The sequence below is a fragment of the Neopelma chrysocephalum genome, unplaced genomic scaffold, assembly GCF_003984885.1.
Source record: "Neopelma chrysocephalum unplaced genomic scaffold, ASM398488v2 Primary Assembly neopelma1_95480, whole genome shotgun sequence".
NCBI lineage: Eukaryota > Metazoa > Chordata > Aves > Passeriformes > Pipridae > Neopelma > Neopelma chrysocephalum.
This window is the reverse complement of record NW_020924152.1, coordinates 157391-175445: the sequence shown is the minus strand read 5'-3', so window position 1 is coordinate 175445 and position 18055 is coordinate 157391. Positions and strand designations below refer to the sequence as shown.

Here is an 18055-nt window from a genome sequence, read left to right as displayed (position 1 = left end):
CTTACATGTTCTTAATTTGCTATCAGGTGATCTGCTCCTGTGCTGGAGTGAGCATCCAGATCTAATCTATCCATCATCAAACAGACATACAGCATAGTGCTGGCAAAATAAATCATGACATTGATCTGTTTTCTTACTTCTTTGTGTATTCCACACACATAACTGCAGAGAGTGTCACGGCCTTCCCCGCATAACATTCACTCCCTGAAGGCACAATTATGACTGCCATCAGCTCACAAAGCTGGTCACAATGACATAGGAAAGTGTGCTGACCATCTTGTGCAGTGATTAGCGGTAAGTTAATGGTCTGCTGGCTTAAAATACAGATGTTTTAATGCCATGATGAAGGTCCTAATTTAAATCCTGCTGATACAAAACCTGTTCTTTGTATCATGCAAAAAAATAAATGGTGGTATAAGAAAAGAGACATTCAAAGTTAAAGCAACTAAATTAGGTGGGGCTAAAGGAGGGTAACTAAAGGTCTGAGATGAATGCAACAGGCAAAAAGTTTATCTCATTTGACATATGACAATCTTGAATCTTCTTGCTCCAATATGTATCACAATCTCCCTGAAGCTGGTCAATTGCACAGGCTAGAGACGAAACAGAAGAAAAGTCATTATACAGCTGGTCTTTATGGCCTGATTTTCTCTAGACAAGAGTCAGAACGTATAAGGTCACAGAAAGACAATACTGAGGAACCAGAGAGAACAACCCAGCCTATTGCCTGTAATATTACACGTGGTTCTCAACTGGCTCACACTTCTGCCTGTAGCCTGCAAGGAAAATGACTCCCTAGTTAAATCTTTGGTGATGCATGAGCAGTTTTGATGTCCAGTATTTGTGTGGTCTGAAGTCTTGCTTTACTCAAGGGAAGCTGGTAAGTCCTTTCACAATTGTGCATAGAAATTTTGCTGCACATTTGAAAGTCCTTTTTCAGGCCATAATCATAATTCATTCTTTTTTAAAAATACAAGTGGGAAAAAAAGAGACTGAGTTCTCCACTGGCAAAAGCATTGACACTATACTATTGCAAACGCAGCTTAAAAACGTAACAACCTGGTAAAGTAAGAATCATTTCCAATTTTGTAATAAGTAGCAAGAAAACAGCATTACCAGAATCTAACAATGTGGAGAAGGTAGCTGCATGAAACCCTTCTGCTCGTCCTCCCATGTACCCAAAATATGCAAAATATGTCCTTTGCTGCAAAAACACCTATCCTGTTCTAAGCTGATGTTTAATGTTATCGCAGTGTGCTAGTCAAGGAACTGTCTGTCTCAAGGACAATGAAAACAATGTCAGTTTTGCTGGACTTTATTCCTCACATAGATTAGCAGACAGCTGCAAAATATTAGAGATAAACTAGACTACCATGTACCTACATCCTCATGATACTGCCCTCCCTTCTGCTGTCAGATCAAAGAGAGTAGAAGAAAGGAAAACAGTCTTGAGATTACATGGCTTTTTAAGCAAAATGATGTACTTTTCTCTTTTTAAGTGGGATTACTTCTAACAGTGTTACTCTTGAGAGAATAAATCAGCAGGCAAGTCCACTGTCAGTTATTAAACGAAAGCATTCATGTGCCATTCTGGAGAGAACTCTAAATGGAGCAAGTTACAAATCAGAAAACTGTTGGAAGCTTTGCAGTATTTGAACATACATAAAAGCTCGTTCTGCTGCTGTATTTCAAGAAATGGGTGATGGCATTAAAATTTTCCATTTAATTGCTAATTTCACCAGAAGACAAGTCTTATAATGCAAATACTGTGAAACAGCTAAGTATGCAAAGCATCAGAATTGACTCTCCCTGAAATGAGAGGACAGAGACCTAAATTCCTGCCCTGCACAAGCCAGATCCCTTGGATTTTATGCAAATTTACAATGGCTGTTACTTGAATGCAATCCTACCTCCTCATAACTGATTACTTCTGCTTCTGCAGATGAACAGAAAAGAAGCACTGCAATGCCAGAGAGAACACTCTTGCCTGTTCCAAGCAAGGCTAGTTTTACCCTAGATAATAATTAGGCTGATAAAGCCATTAGAATAGATCTGTAATTCTTCAAGGCAATGAGAACATTGCCATAAAAAGCTGCAGAGTCATGATTATGTGTCAGTGTAACTCAACCGCCCTGGAAGATCCATCTTCACCATAGTAACAAAATAAGGTCTGTTGGATTGCTATATTTGACTAACTTTGTATGGCATACATATCCACATATATATATATATATGTATACTAAATTACCTTGGAGATCCACTGGGATAATATAGAGAACAGGTACAGGTGAACAAAATGCAGCCTCTTCTGGGACAGAAGATGCAGCAGCCATTTGGCAGTGTAACAGCTTAGGATGGGAAAAAAGAGTTTATTAACCCAATAAAAGAACATAAGGGAAAAGTAAGTTCATACAACACCAGAGCCTGGGCAAGTTATCAACAGAAAAATGTTTCTCCCCACCTGGCAGAGGTTTGTTAATAGCTTTGTTCCTACAATACTTGCCATGGACTGACAATTTCTGGATAATGATATGGTTTTGGCTTTCCATGCTAGGTGCTGAGTCCATGCTGATTTACAACAGCACAGCCTAGAATAAAGTCCAGTGTCCTCAGAGAAAATTCTGCAGGCTGATGAGCAAGAACCAGTTGGGGCTTTCAAATCTGCTTTTCTATGTTTAACTATTTTTGCTTTTATGATATGGTTAAAGGGTGGTAAAACTGAATGAACCTATCAGTGAAGAAAAAAGAACCAAGCAACCCCCTCCCAGCACACTCAAGCACTCCCAAACATCGGAAAGCTAAGCCAGATTCATCCTTCAGAAGAAGTAACTGCAGTCTGAACTACTCTGTCTTCAGGTACTGCCAGTCCATGCTATTGTTCAACTGGGGATCTCCCCAGGCACTCAAAGTTTTGTTTCTCTTGTTTTCTCAGAATTGCCTTACTGGAAGAGGTCAGTTTCTCCCTTCCATGCAAACAGTAATGGAATGATCAGCACATGCTCAGTATGCACTGGTTGCATCAGGTTCGGTTCCAAAGGCTTTGGTGACTGTTTTCATTTCAGAAGAAGGCCAGAGAAAGTAGTGTTGTCTGCCTTTTACATATCACTCTTCTTTTTTTTTTTTTTTGGCAGTATTTCCAGAGCTAAGAACACTTAAATCTCTTCCTACTGTTTTGAAGGGAAGTAAACTTATCAACAGAAAACTGATGAATCTGGGCAGTACTCTTCATGTCATCTTGAAGCCACTGTGCTGAAAGGAAGAGAAGACTTGCAGTGGCAGAAGGCAGAAGAAGATATAGCACTCTGTAGCCCAGTGGGTCAAGTCCTGCTTCCTGAACTGCTCCTGCATTTTGCAGTAAACATTCATCTGAAGTAAATATTCATCTCACAGAAGAAAAGCCATTTCAAATCACTCTGGAATAGGAGCCAGAGTACACAGGACTTTACATTCACAGATGACAGCACCTTCCAAGAAATTTCAGGTTATGTCAGCAAGTACGTGCACACACAAATCCACGCATGGAAAACACCCACACACACTCATACAGTGAAGGCTGCATAAAAGCTATCATTAACTGACAGGTTTTGCATCCAGCATAATTCCAAAAGAGGAACTAAAGTCACATAAAGAGGATTTGAATATTTTGAATGCATATCCCTCTATAAGACTATCTTTACTGTTAAAGTACAGGCCAATGATGCTTGGATTTACAAGGCACACAAAACCTACTATTGCCCACACAAAAGGAGCCACTAGCATTTAAACAGATTATTCCTACAAGTCATGAATAGATAAGATCCTCTCTTCAGATGCCTAGGGCTCCATCTGGTACCTGGAAATCAAAGGAAGCTTTGCCACTAATTTCATTGAAAATTAGTCTGAAAAATCAATGAGGAAGAGTACCCTGCTTCTTTTAAAGAGAGAAGATAAGCAGAATAATAATTTTTAATGTCATTATCAAAGAATAATTACAGAAACAATCTGAAAGGTCAAATTAACTTGACCTTAACCAATGACTCTTGCAAGAAAAATTTTGAAAAAAAATAAGTCAATAAACATCAAATGCCCTACTGGATCAAAAGTTTTACTTTTAGGTAAGTAAAGCTTAAAATCTACTGAAAATTAATGCTTTCTGATTTCTGGGTGGTCCATGTAGAAAAATGCACATTGCTCAGAACTGGAATGGAAAACAATGAGGTTGCTCTATCACAATATTTGCAAAAAGGACAACTGTAGTTCTCCCACAAAAATACAAGCCCTAGGAAGAAATGGAACAATTATTCTGCATTGATGGTTTCTGCATAAAGCTTTACACAGAGTCCCTTTTGGATGCTGTATAAAATGCCTGTTGACAGTTTTTTCTTCCAAAATGACACAATTAGTATGCATGGAAGCCCAGGAAAATTATGTCCAGGATTCCAGAATTTCCTATGATTGTACTGCCTGGCCAAACACTTCAAAGAAGGAAGGTGTACCTTAAAAAATAAAAAAAAAAAAATTTAAACAAGTTGGTTGATTTGTTCCTGTAAAACTAGAGGAGCTGCTGCACTATAGGACGTCTGTTAAACTCCTACATTTATAAAGTGGTAAAGCTTCTTAAAGTAGTTCAGTGCACATGAGGTGAAAAGTGAAAGTTATATGGGATGTCCCAGTGTAATAAACATTTCTCATTGCAGTGTTACGAATTTTTTTACCTTTCTACTACCACTCTTGAAAATCTAATATGATTATTAGTAATAAAGGTTGTAAGGGGGGAGGGGGGGAAGATAGTTGCATTCAGTGCTCCACAGAGCACTGCATCAATACCACAAAAGATCTACTACACTGCTAAACATAAAGGAGATTTTCAGCTTATCATCCACAAATATGTCTGTCTTCTATGAAACTTACAGCTCAGGCAGACAGACCATGCAGCACAGTAGATCAATGGGCTATTACTGCTTCAACCTGTCACCCCACTCTCTTCACACAGTTTGCTATTATTGTGATATACTGATCTACCTCTAAAAGTTAAATCAGTGCTGGTTTACTGGAACGTGCTGAAAAGTGCAGCATTCTGGGCACTGGTTCACAAGCAGGCTACAAAGGAAGTACTATGTGTCAGAAAGGTGCAACAGACAACACAGAACAGCAGTAGCTTGGGTTATGTTGCTTCCATTGTTTCTACCTATTTGTCCAAGCTGAATTAGATGCAGAGGTAAATACATCTAAAGGACTTAAAGACAAATATGAAATTTAATTCATAAGCAACATGAAAACAACTGTTCTGGTTCAGGTCAGTATTCTAAGTATGATGCTTTCTCCTCATGCCCTCCTTGCCTTTGACCACTTTCAGCTCAAGTGATTTGCTAAGTCCCCCGTAGCTTGTCTATTCAGCAGTAGTATGGATTGTTCTTCAAACTGACTCACCAGCTACTCCTTAAATCTGTCTGTAGTTCTTCCAGTAACAGCTTCCTTTGGCAAGGTGCTCCACAGTCTGCCCAGGATACACTATCTTGTATGCCTCACTCTCCCTGGTGACTTCTTGGGTTAGAAGAGGCAGTAAACAGGCAAACCCTACCTGTGGTGCTTGTACTATACCCTGCTCATCAGCCCACTTCTCTAAGACATCTCTAAGCCAACTCATCTAGTCCTAATTCAGAGGCATTTCTAAAACTTTGCTTATTGTTCTTGCCTTTGCTGAAACTTCTCCAGTTTCAACATTTCTTCCTTTGTGATAAGAAGAGAAAGCGTGGGAGAAACAGGGATTTACACAATTGTATAATTATGCTTTTTGGTTTGCTCCAAATTCGTTATCTAGTTATTCTTCACATTTGTTGGAACTAACGGTCTTTCTGAATCTGCATGGTAAGAGTCACCTCAGAGATGATTGTTTTACACAGAAACCAGGACTACTTTCTTAGTTTTCTACACTGAATTATATCCGCTTTTTTTCATTGCTCAGTTACCATCTGATAGTATTACTTTCTGCAATCCCTCAGACCCTGTCCTGCTACCTTGAATAACTTCATAACATCAGAAAATGTTGCTCATTCTTTTTCCCTGCTTACCTGTGAATATGTTAAGCAATTGAAGTCCAAGCATGTCAAGCTGCAGAACTTCACTGTTGACCTTCTTCAGTTCCACAGTGGAACTATTTACTCTACCCCTTGCCTCTTTTCTAGGCAGTAATTTATGTATTTATGACGTGCAGTCTCAACATTGTACAACAGCTTTTACTATACGTATCATAATTGTGGCATGATCCAGAGACCACTTTTTTTCAAGGGTATTCATAAAAAATAGACAAAGAACAAGGATTAGACATGGAAAAACCATCATATAGTGTCCTCCAATTTTGTTGGTTCTTAAAAAAAAAGAAACCCATAGAAAAAATGCCTACATATTAGGAGATAAACTGAGATAGTTTATGTGACAAGGCAATAAGTGAGTTATTCAAAGAAAATCAAGTCATCCTGAAACTAATTTTCTGGAAAAAGGGTAACTAATGTACACAAGAAAATGACTCTTTGATGATAGGTCTGTTGAAAATAGACATAGGTTTTTGAAACCTTTTTTGTTGGCTATCACCATACCCATGCTATCATGACCAGTTATCCAGACTGTTGTCATAATGCAGCTGGGAAAGGCTCACATGAGATAAAAAGAGGAGAGGGAGATGAATGCAAACACAAAAGGTAATGTAGGAGATGGATTTCATTAATAAAAATAATATCTGGGTGAATTGATTCAAGAGACAAAACAGATCACCAGAAGGCAGATTGACAGGATATTACTGAACACCTAATTCCTAAAGTAAGGCAACAGCAGGAAAGTTAATTGTTCCATTCCCTGCAGTAGCACCTCACTAGCAGGAAGCTATGATTTTTCTGGGATAACCAATTTCAGTGGCCACTAAAGCTGGATTACAATCTACTTCAGCATTTTCCAGGTTCTTGCTCTTTATTGTGTTAGCTCACCCATTAATTATACTTCGGCCTACTTGACTTTCCTTGGCAGCTATTCATAGTCAGCCACCCATGGCACTTTAGCCATTTTCTGCTATTTCAACTTAGTGCTAAGGTGTATTGCATCACTGAGAACTAACCTGCTGCCCTCAGTTGCGAGGCTTTTGTAAACATCTTCTCCCACTTCCTAGATCACAGAAAACTCTTACAACTTTTCTGCTTTACTTTATTCCTTCAGGTAGTAAAAGGAAGGAAGCTAATGCTGTGTATGGCCTTAGACTGAGATTGTCCATTGCCCTGAATCATGCTGCCTCCTATACATTCCCAGCATCCAGAGTGTAAAGTTACTTAAAGGCATATCTTGTTCCTGTCATTCACATACTGACATCATCAAACCATTAATAATTTCTGAAAATTTAAAAGCTACTCAAAGCTTTTCCTTTTCCTTTGAGACTGTACAAGTTAAAAGTAAACATCAAGAGAGTTTTGCACTTCTGCTAAAAAAAAAAAAAAAAGGAAAAACCCAATTGAAAATGCAGATAGTGTTAAAAAACAACTGAAATATAAATTGAAAGCTTCGTGGCTGTCTCTCTTGGAATAATCATGTTAGAAAAAAGGCACCATGAGGAGTTCAAATGTGGTACACAGACAATAAGTTTAATAAGTATCTTTAAGTACCGTTAGATAATTTTACAGCTTGTCCCTGGCCAGCAAGGGGAAGTGGGCCATTAAAGATGGAGTATTAAGAAAGAACTATCTGCCAAAGTGAGCAGGGCTGGTTGGCTGAATTAGTGGCTGAAGTCTGCAGCTGAGAGACCTCACACATTTCTCTGTCTGTCTCAGTCAACAGGAATTAACAATGGAAAGTTTAAAAGAGAAACCAGTGTCCATTTCGCTCCGCAAAGGGTATTGGAAGTTCACATAGGAAGACAAACTACTTGCCTTTTCAGCATCATATTCTGACAAATAGGTTATTAGTCAAAATTTAAGTCACTGGATAACAGAATTGGTGGTGGAAGACGACAACTTTGAATTTCCATCTGGGTGATTAAATCTAGACCAGGTGAATATAGACATTATAGAGGAGAATGCCAGGGACATGTAGCAGCCAAGAAGAGACAAAGTATGAAAAAGAGAAAGAGATGATTTGTTTTATTCAAGGAGAAATATTATGAGGAATTTTCATTATAATCACTGAAGGAAAAACAAAATTAAAAATAATCTGTAAGCCTGATCCTCAATATCTGACACTTTTTGTAGTCAGCCACAATAGTGCGAAGGCAATCTTCAGTTTCAAATAATTCAAAGTTTATCTGTGATTTGATTCATAGTCTATGTTTCCATCCTATCTTTTTCTCTTTGCCTCCAAGACAGTGGTCTATTATCCAAGATATGTTTTATGAACAAGTGTGTGTAAGTACCTACACTCTGGGAATTCTTACAGAAACAGATTTTGCTTGCCACACCTCCTGTTATCCCTCCCCAGAGAGTCACCTGCCTGTGTCTCCCAGCAGCTGTCAGTTGCACTGTATCAAGGGGTTTTGAAAGAAGGGGGCTGTCATCCACCAGTTACAGCACGGAACCTTTCGGCAGGGTCAGTTTCAGACTAGTTTGTCATCTACGATTATACCTCAAAATTCCACTTAAAATGTAGTTATAAGCACATCAGAAATTGTAACATTTGTTCTAAGCAACCACATTATAAATATTGGTGGAATGATTAGAGGACTGCAATGGAGAGATGCAGGTTTTTAAGGATGAAGGGGTAGGGATGATGAGGTGGGGAAGTGGAAACAGAAATGCCCTGGGACAGTCAAGAGCTTCTGTGTCAAGATTAGTGGCAGACCAACAGGGGCACTGTTGTAGTGGGTACCTGCTATCACCTGCCTGCTCAGGAGAAAGCAGATTAACACATTTGGCAAACAAGTGGAAGTTTAACATCACAGCCTCTGGTTCTCCAGGGGAACTTTAACCCCCCTTAAGATCCACTGGAAGGGCTGTCCAATAGGGCTCATGTAATCAGGATACTTCTCAAGTGCATTACAGCCTCCTGGAACACGTAGTGGAGAAGCCAAGAAGGGAAGGTGTTCAGCCAGGTCTGATACTTAAAGAAGACAGAAGAAGACTATTGGGGAATGTGAAAGTTGGAGGCTGCCTTGGCTGCAGTGACTATAAAGTGGTAGAGGTTAGGGCCCTAAGACGACTCTCCTAAGAGGAGGGCAAAAATCAAGACCACAGCCTTGGACTGCACCAAAGCACATTTCCACATCTTCAGAGATGTGCTTGGAAGAATCCCAGGACAAAATCCTGTGGAGAAGAAGGTTTCAGTAGGGCTGGCTGATAAGCAAAGATCACGTCCTGTAGTTCAAGAAAGGTCTGTCCTGACAAGTAAGAAATCAAGCAGAAAAATCTTACTGAAGGTCTGCAAGATAGATGAGCAAGTTGCTGCTAACACGAGTTGAATCTGGGAAAGTACATGAACAGCAACAAAAAAGGATTTTACAAGTATATAAACAGCAAAAAGAAAACAAAGAAAAATATGCATCTGCTGCTGAATGGAGCACAGGAACTGGTGATAAATGGTACAGAAAAGTCAGTGCCTTCCTAGAGCTCAGTCTTTACTAATAAGCTTGGCCTTCAGAAATCCAAGGCCTCTGAGAACAGAGTGAAAGTATGGAAAAAACAGTAATTACCCTCCACGGAGGAGAACTAGCTTAGGAAAAAGTTAAGCATACTTGAAATGCATAGGTCCATGGGGTCTGAAGAGATGCACCCAAAAGTGCTGAGGGAACCGTCAGTCGTGGCAAAGCCACTCTTGAGAGTGGAGGAGAAAGCAAAGATCACTTCTGTCTTCAAGAAGGGTAAGCAGGAAGTGTGGGCAACTCCAGGGCACTGAACCTTACCTCAGTCTTTGGGAAGGTGTTGGGAGAAAGTCTTTCTGGAACAAATTTTTAAATTCATGAGGGACAAGAAGATTTTTGGGAGTAGTCAGCATGGATTTACAAGGGGAAAACACACTTGTCCCACCTAGTGGCTTTTACAGTGAGGTCACTATTTGGGCACATAAAGGAGGGAGCAGCTGATGTTCTTTACCTTGCCTCTAGTGAAGCCGCTGTATCCCTGCCCTCACAGAAAGCTGACAAAGTACAGGTTAGAAAAGTGGACAATGATATGGATTGAAAATGGGCTGAGCTGCTGGGCCCAAAGGGTTACTAACAGTTGCATGAAGTCCAGTTGGAAGCAAGTCAGGAGTTGTGTACCTCAAGGCTCAATACTGGGGCCAACACAGTTTAACCTTTCCATTGATGACCTGGATGATGTCATCATCAGAGTACACCCTCAGGAAGTTTGCAAGTGGCACAAAGCTGGGAGAAGAGGCCAATACACCAGATGGGTGTGCTGCTGTTCAGAGGAACCTAAGGAGGTTGGAAAAATAGGTAGAGAGAAATCCCAGAGAGAACTCTCAACAAGGGTAAATGCACAGTCTTGCTTCTGGGAAAGAACAATCAAGGCATCAGCACTTTCTGGCAGCTGCATGGCTGGAGAGAAGCTTTGTTGACGAGGACCTTTGAGTTCTGGCAGATCAAGATGACCACAGTTGATCAACATGCCCTCAGGGTGAAAAAGGCCAACAGTGTCCTGGGCTGCATTAGGAAGAACACTAGCAGCTGGTCAAAGGAGGTGATCCTTCCCTCTACTCAGCCCTGGTGAGGCTGCACTTGGGAGTTCTAGGTCCAGTTCTGGGCTCCTCAGTAGAAGAAAGACATGAATTTAATTGAACTGTGTCCAGTGCAGGGCCACAAAGATTATCTACAGGATAAAGCAACAGTCAAAATAGCTTTCAAAGTCAAAAAAAGTCAAATAGTCAAAAAAAGCTTTCAAAAAGGCTCTATTTTTTTTTTTTTGCATGATCTCTGCAGCTGCTTCACACAAGATTCTTTGTCAAAGCAGAAATCCAGTTTTGTTGTCCCATGCTACATGCCCCATAAAGTGGGTTTGGTGCACTACAGTGGTACTGGTGTATGTCTAAGGATCTCACCTATTGGAGAAATTTTCCCAGACCTTTAGGATAGTTTTGGCTAAGGAGCGAATACAGACTGCAACTGATGAAAAGAACTGGGCTTTTTTTTTTTTCCTCTGTTTCTCTGTTTTGGCCCACACACTCTGAAATACTTCCAATGACAGAAATCAATAGTTTAATGCTCCCACTTATTCCATATAAAATCAGACAGATATTAGATTCAGAAATCTCACTGGAAGTCTATGACAGTTAGAGCCTGACTCTGTTTCCTTATATTTATGAAACCCAACGTTGTGATACTGATACAACAAGCATAGCTTTTGTAAATCAGCCCTATAAAATCTCCCATAAAGAAAAGCCCACTCAAAAAACCCCAAATTGCATTGTCACCAGCATTCATGTTGAGAATGACAAGATTTTTAAATTTTATTTAAGGAGGAACTCTTAAGACATATTTTAAATAGAATGAAAAGAAGTTTTGTGTGCATTAACAGCCGAGGCTGAGGCCTTATGCTAGGATAAGCTGGGGCAGACGACAGGAGAGATTAATAAGGAAATCCTTCATTTTAGCTGAAGGCTACATTCCATGTGATGATTTTTTCATCTTGAATACATATATCATTGCTTGCTTTACTGTAAAACTTCTCAGCTCATGTGCAAGAAGCTGAATGTTTAGAAAGACATCCTCAATGTCCTGCAGGAGGCATGAACCATGCTGAACTAAAACTTTATCACAACCCTGGTGGCAAATGTCCACGAGTGAATAACACCTGGTTTTTTGAGTCAAGAAGTTCTTGGTTTTTTTTCTCCTTTTCTACTGTTGTTTTTTCAGAAGACAGTTAAATTACTGTATCTTCTTTTTCTTTTTTTAGTTTTTTGACATCTTTTGCCATGCCTTGGGACATTTACAAATGTTTGTGATCTCTGCAGCAAAAATATATACTGTTAGTTAACTGCTACTCAACCAGCTTAAGTTACAACACAACCTGAATACTAAAATAAGCACTGTCTTTTACTCAAAAATTTTGGGTCTGGATGTGAAAAGAAAGGTAGTTACGGAATGCAACTAATTTTAAAGCATATTAATTCTAAACAGATGTACTGTTTTAATGCTAAAACATTCACTGGTACTTTTCCAAAAGATTTGATGTTACTCAGCACGTGGTTTGGAAATGTATCTGCTTCTGAGTGCTACAGCTTCATGATTTAGGGATTTGTGTATTAGAGGACTGAGTTCTTTCTGTTAAGGCTGACAGCAGTCGATGCTGTACAAACCACAATCACCATTATTTCACCATGCTAATGTTGACAGTATGCATTTATTGGTGAACTATTGGTGTTCAGTTCAGCTGAACACCAACTTCTTACAAGAAAAGGTGCTTCTTTCCATGTTCAGATGAGTGATTTGTCTTTCAAAGACAATCTGTTCATTGTCGTCCCTTTTCCCTTCCAACTATTAACTGTCTTTGTTTATTCCCTTCTTGATTATCTGACTCCAGATGTCTCGGCAACCTTCCTTTTGTTTCTAATGAGTCAAAGTGCCACTGGTTCACATTATGAGAATGAAATACAAGTTTCCACTGCATATTTTCAAGCATATGAAAGGGCACAGCCTCCCTGGAGCTCCTCAGACATGTGACTCAATGTGAGATGGACAGAAAAAAAAATCATGTGTCAGCATTGTCTGTAAAGCCATTTCACTCCTATTCCACTGGGTTACTGAGATGCTCTGAGCGTTTATCAGGTCTTTTCTAATCTCTGACTTTCCTGCAAGGGGGTTTTTCTGCTCAGTCATACAAAACAGTCACTGAACAGGTATCATATTCCAAGGATTCCAAGCATGACTCAGAAGATTTTCCAAGTGAATCAAAACTTCTAAAGAGGGACACATGTGAAACACCACAAAGATCCATTTGCACATAGAGGAACCAATTACCAGTTGGTAAATCAACTGCTGGAGAGCACCTTGTGTTAGTCTTCAGGGAAAATTGAACAATTTAGACCTTGGCTTTTGTGGCTTTTCTCTACTCGAAAACAATTCTCTTAGTTTAAATGTGTAATTGCAAGACTTGGGGTCTCATACAAACAGTGTCAAACACAGGAAATTATTTGATATTTCCATTGCCTTTATGCTGCACATGTAAGTTTTGTGGCAATGTAACTGAAGAATTTTTACTGTAAGGGTTGCTCATCCCTGTGACACAGAGCCTGTGAATGACTGTCAGGCTGCAGAGCCCTGCTCTGGGGATCCTTTCGCTAATGTGAGTTCTAGCATAACAATAGTCATCTGGCACCTCTCAGTGCACTGCTTAGGCACACGGAAGGTACATTAACCATCAATGGGAAAGTGAAGTTTGTTGCTTCAAGACAGCTTATGCAGTCCTGTCCATAAGATTTGTGCTCCAGACCCTTCACCAGCCCTTCTCTGGACACACTTCAGCACCCCAATATGCTTCTTGTAGTAAGGGGCCCAGAACTGAACACAGCATTCAAGGTGGGGTCTCACCATTGCCAAGTACAGGGGGAAGATCACTGCCCTGGCCCTGCTGCCCACACCATTATGATAAAAAGGCTCACACATGGCTTTTATCCACACAATGGGTTTTTAACCATGTATTTTTTACACGGTTATTTGACTTTCCTCCAAAAAATACCTATAAAAGACAGGAGAAGCTTGTTTAAAAGCAACTAATGAGTTTTCCCTCTCCTAAGGCTTCTGATTTTGCTCTGTTTACATACTCTATGTGAATCTGGAAGGCCAAAATTCTATTTGAAAGATGGGCAAACTTAAAGGCAGTGTTGGTGATTCTGGCTGAAGCAAAGACCTTGTCCTTGACTTAAACTTTCCAGAAGTTCCTTTAGATATATGTTAAGTGGCAATCCAGCCACTCCATAGTGAAGTCAAATTGAGATTGTACTTTAAACAGGACAAAATTATTTTAATTTCATACCTCTATGACTATAGTTCATTCTGATGATTGTTACTATTTGTCTGGGGAGCTGAAGATCCCCCTGAAATACGTCTCTCCCTTGGCTAGATTCTGAATAAAACAGGCCCCCAAAGTACCAGTGTTGTCCTCAAAAGATTAACCTTAACGATCAAAATACTTTGTGGGAGTAGGGACTACCATGAATTTTCTACTATATTTATGAGGTTAAATAACAACTTTAATTTGGCAAAATAAACAAAAAGTAGTCACTGATAAAACTTATACTTGTGAGTCTTATTTTGCTTGGGTTCCAAACAATGAACCAGCAAGGTCATTATGATATGTAAATTCTATTCCTACACATATTCTGCTTCGCAGCCTATGACACAAAGTCTGTTTTATAAGGTTTCAAATAAGGAGCTATTCTCCTTTTTCATCAGGGAAAGGAATGCACACAACTGCAGAATGCAAAGTACTCAGTTCACACAAACCCACTTTCCAAGGCAAACCACGTTTAAGATATCACATTTCTCACACTCTTGAGTTGGGCACAAGCTCAGCCCCAGCATGCCATAGAATTAAGACACTGCAGACATCAGCCCTGCTGTGAAGGTAGCTAAAGAGAAGAGGTCACGAACTCAGTTAGGATAGAAGCTGTGGTTGCATACTTGCTGATTCTCTAAGAGACTAATTTAAGTATTATCCCACAGCATATGCAATCATAATGTGCTGGAGAGCTAAATTCCTCAAGAACAAGGGACATAGCAGCTACTGGACAGACCACTTCAGTTCCCACATGGGACACCACTTCTTGCAGGTGCTCTGTACTTCTTTTTTCCTCCCAAAACAGTATCAGAGAGAGCAGTGATCCTGAAACTTTTCAGTTTTTGCAAACCCAACTAACACATCCCTCTCCCCATGAGCTTTCCCTTAACCATTTCTGCTACCACTGAAGTTCTTTCTTTTTTTTTTCTTTCAAGTTTCTAGAGCATAGAGAATGGAAGAAGAAAGCTATCGAGACCTGCTTTTCTATGAATTAGAGAAAGTGTTTTCTAGCCCTTAATGATTACCATAATACAGAAAACATGGCATATGAGGCATCAGACTTCTAATATACATTCTCCAGGTGAGGCAGCAGTCCTTCATACCAGGAGTGCCAAATTCTTCTCATGGAAAAGCAAACAATGTACAAAAGAATTTGCACTTACTTTCTACTGCAAATACTTTCTATTATTTATCAGAACTAGACTGAAGAATTAATGAAGGGTTAATTCATGTGTCTGAGCTGGAAGTGGAGATATACCTCAAATGGCACATCCAACAACAGGTCAAGAGGATACACTAAGCAAGGCATCTGGAAAAGATAGCTTCGGGAGCAATGACCTGTCTGCCAACAATGACTGGGCTTGAGGATTGCCTGGACTACTCCTAAACTTCAGTCCCTGTTCTTGTGTAAGTAGAATACCTAAACTACTCATGGCACTTTAGATATCAGACAAAAATAGGGAATCAAATTGCTCCAAAGTACAATCAGTCTGCAAGAAAGTAATGTAATGCTACGAAGACCAGATAGGCAGCTTCTAGTAAACTGCATCACTCACCATCCAGATAGGGTCAAGGCAATTTTCATCAATCTTCTGTGATGATACTCTTGAAGGATGCTAAGTTTGTGGGCTGGTTCATCTGCCAGCTTAGTTTACTTAGAAGCATCAGTTAGATCCTGAACCACAGGAACTGGAAAAATGGGAGAGGAGGAGGAAGGTCTGACATATAATCTAGGAGTAAAGTATCCATCTGATATTTTCCAGGCACTTACATTTCAAGACATCAAACTCTCTAAGAGATACCTGTGCTGCTGCTGTAACTTTTCTGTAACATACATATATGCATAGAATTCACAAAGTTTAATGACTAGAAGAAAGCTACAGCCATAGAACAGTCTATGTCTTGAAGAAGTTTATTCCATTGGCAAAAGTGGTTAATTCAAAGCTCTTGGCAAGCACATCCATGCTGAAGGAGCGACCAAGAAGGGCAGCAACAGGGAAAAGAAGATAAACGTTACAAAACAAAATTGTTCTATAGCCCAAATCCAGCAATGGTGTGGCAGGTGTAAGGATTAAGCTGAAAGGATTGTTTGGATTTTACATCAGTCTTCAGGTGGTAGCCTACAGCTGTACGTGTCCATCACTGGGTGACTGAATGACCACTTAACAGCCAGCAATCTTCCTGCTCCCTCTGGCCCCTGGCAAAGCTTTGCCTTAAAAAAGAAAGAAACAAACCGTCTATAGAGATTATACATTTTTTTAATTGCAGGGCAAGTGTGCATGAAGCAACTGCAATTCCTGGATAGTGCAACTGCAGTGCCTGGGAAAAAATGGAGAAAAAGTATATGCAGCAAGTGCCAGCAAATGCCACTTTATGCACACCACAAACACCTCCTCATACTTTGGAACAGCAGTGAGACAGGGATAACCGTAAGAAAAAGTGAATGGTGTTACTCTCCTTACATTTCTACAGGCGGTATTGTGAAGAGGCCTTTGCTCAGTAAAAGTAGTTGAGCAGAGCCTATTCACCAGTCAGCTGCTCTCCTGCCCCTGCAGAAAAGTGACCTAAGTGGTAATTTTTATTACTAGATAGAGATTCAGAAAAATTCTACCTCAATACCAGTAAGAAACCATTGAAAAATCTGAATCATACCCACAAGGGCCCTCCAGAGTCTTGCTCTTTTTTTGCAGATGCATTGTTGCAACATATCGGGCTCCTCTTTTGGAAGCAGCATCACACACATGCTCTGTGCAAAAAGCTCTGAAGCTAATAGCTCCCAAAATTTACTAGTCAAACATGGACCAACCAGTGTATTTCTAAAGATACAGTAACTTTTCATCTGCAATCCTAGCTTTAAACATTTTAAAAGTATGTTTTCATTTTGATAAGCCATAATTAGGCTATTTGACTACAGTAACTTAATAACCCTTTAGATCCTCCTCTACAAAAAGTCTCACAACTTAAAAGTGATTTTGTACTTCCTTTACTGTCAAATTTCAGCTTCTTAAACTGCTTAACCAGTTATTAATCAATTTAGCTCTTGTTCCTCAGGTAGCCTGGCAGTGTTGAAATTAGAATTAGGAGTCACAGGATAATTAGGGTTGGCACAGATTTTGGGAGGTTTGCAGCCCAGCATGCTACTTTATACAGCCATCGGATCAGATTGCTCAGGGCTTTATTCTGCCTGGTCTTGAAAACCCTGAAGGATGAAGATGATGCTGTGAGATCCTGGGTCCAAATCTCACTGAATTATTGATATGGGTCAGAACCTACTCACTCTCTCTTTGTGTGTGTGTGTGTGTGTAAGGACTGGGCCTAGACCTGCAGGTACATGTGGTGATGTTCTCCGACCTCTGATCTGGAGGTCAGATGAGAATAAATGCCATAATCCCCTGTGGCCTTAAACATTTTTCCCAGTGATTCTTACAACAGAAAAAAACTCCATTTCATTCACTAGAAAATCCAAACAAGACAGAATTAGTTAAGAAAGCTGCTTGCTTTCTTAACTCCTTTTTTGACACTGTCCAAAGTCATATGATGAAAGCTGACAATTACAGTTCAAAAGAATCTGCATGTGTCCTAAGGATCATGCTTTCAACTCCAAAATATTTCTTCAGACTGTTTACCAAAAAGCACAGAGCTGAAAAAAGTAGACGGTGGGAAGAAAAGGTACTTGGAGGCTATAAAATATTTAGGTTGTCTATATGAACCTGCGAAATATAAAACTTGAATAGTGTTAAATTGTGAGATTGCTAGGTGCCTGGAAAAACAATTAGTATTTACTGAAGAGAAAGAGTTTACCCTAAAGCCAAATTACCCTTAGGCACACTACAAAAATGCATGTTTGGGACTAATATGGATAGCTTCACCAGAGTGGCCTGAGCAGGCATACAGACTCTCCTCTGTTCTGTTCCTGCATTCCCACACACTGAGGGCTGAGACAGGTCTGTATGTGGTTACATGCAGAACTTGTTTCCAGAGTTGTCAGTCTCTTATGTGCCTTAAATCCACTTGAAATGGATAACAGAAATTGAGAATAATGGAAATGTCTGCAATCCTCTACAGACTGTGAGGCCATTTTACAAGGAGAGTCTTTAAAGTTTTGCTATACA

At 39.8% G+C, this 18055-nt stretch overlaps 1 protein-coding gene across 9 annotated transcripts in view; it reads right to left on the bottom strand.

The window, feature by feature from the left end:
* Positions 1-18055, bottom strand: part of MOB3B (MOB kinase activator 3B) — a 91832-nt gene that overhangs the window by 30989 nt on the left and 42788 nt on the right. For 2 of the 9 annotated variants that reach the window (XR_003538240.1, XR_003538241.1), the window contains exon 5: positions 15500-15632. The exons of the other annotated variants lie outside the window; for them this stretch is intronic. The gene's annotated coding sequence lies outside the window, so the exon portion shown is untranslated. The remainder of the gene's footprint in view (positions 1-15499; positions 15633-18055) is intronic. 9 annotated transcript variants of the gene reach the window in all.